The sequence below is a fragment of the Frankliniella occidentalis genome, unplaced genomic scaffold (genome assembly GCF_000697945.3).
Source record: "Frankliniella occidentalis isolate FOCC.00 unplaced genomic scaffold, Focc_3.1 Scaffold323, whole genome shotgun sequence".
Taxonomy (NCBI): domain Eukaryota; kingdom Metazoa; phylum Arthropoda; class Insecta; order Thysanoptera; family Thripidae; genus Frankliniella; species Frankliniella occidentalis.
Genome location: NW_026267447.1, coordinates 47,564 through 50,354, shown reverse-complemented (window position 1 = coordinate 50,354; position 2,791 = coordinate 47,564).

Sequence of the window (2,791 nt, the reverse complement as noted above, 5' to 3'; positions counted from 1 at the left end):
CCGTCCTCTCTCCACCTACGCGATCCGACCACCCCTCCCCCCTTTCCCGCCTCGTCCACTTGAATGCACGTTCATGCCCTCACTTTAAAATGCTTGCAAACTACATTCTTTGCAACGTTGCAAAGAATTTGCGAACTTTGTATTGCAAATAATTAATTCGTATCGCAGTGTGTTCTGTAATTTGACAAGTAGCGGTAATTTTACCAGACTACTTGGCACTAGAATACCCTGACTTTTTCTGTACAATCTCCCGTAAAATTCTTAACAGCGTATGTCATGGTTTTTAGGGGGGAGGGATTTTGGGTCAAGTGTGCTGTGTGAGTGACGTATGCAGAGGAGAGGCCAGAGGGGTCGTGATGTCACTCTCCGTTTGCACTGGAAATACGCATTTTCTTACTCTTAACTTTATTTTCGTAAAACGGTAAAAGGAAACGCGACGTCGTGGGAGGGAGTGGGGGGGAGGGGCACTTCTTGGGTGATGTGTAAGTGATTTAAAAAGGGGGGAGGGGGTCAAAAATCCGTCAAAAGTGCGAGGCGTATTTTCTGTACGGTTCCTTATTGATTTTGCAACAACGAGTTACCGCATCCTGGGAGCGATGAGTAATGAAAAGCGCAAAACGGGAGTTATGGCAAGACCAAAGTGTTTTCACTCGGGAAAAATGCACTTCTCTGGTTTTTCGGAGCGCTTATTGCTCGAAGGGATCCGGAGATATTGGCATTTGACGTTTTTCTTTGTGTTTTCACGAAAATTTCGTGAAAACGTCACTTGTTGAAGCCATGACGCTCCGGGAGGCGAATCGCTACATAAAGGGACGTAAAATGATCCCAGGAATCCGATTTTGGCCCCCGCATGGGCGTTTACGACCAAGGAGTTTAGAAACACTCATTGTGGGACCGAAATCGGAATCCTGAGATCATTTTACATCTTGGCTCGTGGTAATTTGCATCCTGGAGTGTCCTGGCTCCAACAAGGGACGTTTTTATGAAATTCCTCGTGAAAACACTCATTTCTTTATGGATGTGCTATCCGTAGTCGAGTCCGCAAGGAAATGAGAGTGCGCCTATCACTCATATGTCAATATCTCCAGAACGTTTTGAGCTGCAGCTCTAAAAAAAGAAAAAAAACAAAAAAAAACAAAAAAAAAAACACGAAAAAACAACAACAGGGAAATGCTTCTTATTAGAAACTACACTGTAAATCAGAGTGTGATACAGACTACACGTTTTCTGTGATACAGAAATATTCCGCGATGTTGGGATGATCATCGCAGGAAAAGTACAACATTAAATTCATTGCTTATATTGTGATGACAATCACTCATTTGAGAGATACTTTTATGTATCACAGTTTAGTGCGATGTGCATTCACACCGTTTCGTAGGAAATCCGGAATCATCGCATTATTTTGCAATAGGCATCACATAAAATTTGTGATAAAAACTGACCCCTTCCCCAGAAGTGATAAATCGTGGGAATCACACGGGGCGTTTTATCACACGAAAATGTGTGAAAAGTATCACACTTCGAATTACAGTGTTTTATTTATTATTCTAAGGGGTCTGCAATTTAAATAAATCATGTTTTGATCGTCCTATTGAGAAATGCATTCAGAGTTAGTACACGTGTTCCAACACTTTACAGAATGGCGGGGGCGGAGATGCCGCAGCCGCGGAAGAGGAAGCTGCCTCAGCCGCGGAAACTGCTGCAGCCAGAAAGGCGGCGCGTGAAGCGTGCGCACTGGCAGCAAGTTTGCTTAAAAGCAAACCGCAAAAGGCATATCTCGTCACTCAACAGTCCTTAAAACCTAATACGGTGCTGTCACCATTGTGGGAGAAATTTCCGCATTGTTAAAACGTGTTCTGGTCAGGTGCTTGACGTTGCCTATTGCACACAATGCAAAAGCACGTTAACGTGCAAGGAAAGATCGAACGGAATAAGAAACCTCAAGCGGCACCTTGATTATAACTGCCACCCTAAACAAACCCCTGCCGGTGAAGTCGTGGTACGTTAGCTAAAATACCAGATAGATATCCAGTTAGTCGAAATAGTCGGAATTCGTGAAAGTAGAATCCTCTAGGCTACAATTTTGTCCGTTTGACTCTATCTTGCACCGTTTGCGCGCTAAAGTGTTTTTTTCGACGAAAATACGCTGAAAATGACCGCGTTGCACATAAAGACATACAAGGAGGCGTCCAATCGTAAAATGCGCATCAAATGCGAACCATGCACTAATACGCATAAAAGCGTGATCTTTTTGCGCATTTTAATGCGCATTAATGCGTTGTGGCGCTTCCTGGGGTTCGACTAACTGGATATCTTTCAGGTGTTTCAATGCATTCCAGTAACTTAATTTTTTTTTTTCCAAACTCAATGCAATTTGGTTTAAAAATTTAGGGTGAAGATGGTACAGTGCCTGCTCCACCTAGAGTTGACCCTCCCCATGCAGCAAAGATACAGTTTACTGCAACTGCAGTTAAATACTGCGCCTATGGGTTGCGTGCGCCTGAATCACTTGCGGATCCAGGGTTGTTGCTACTGATTCAAAAAGCTCTGGACCTGCAGTTTATGTATGCTGGGGAGGGGAGACTTGACGCCGCTAAATTAATTCCACACCCTACAACCGTGTCGGAACACATGAAAACAGAAGCTGCTCGAGCGAGAGAGGAAGTCATCGAAGAGGTGTTGCCGGCAATCGACGAGGGCCGTGTAGCTGCCACTGCTGACTGTTGGACTGAGGAGCACTCCCAGCTTCACTACCTGGTCGTCACACTTCACTACATCAACCAGTGGC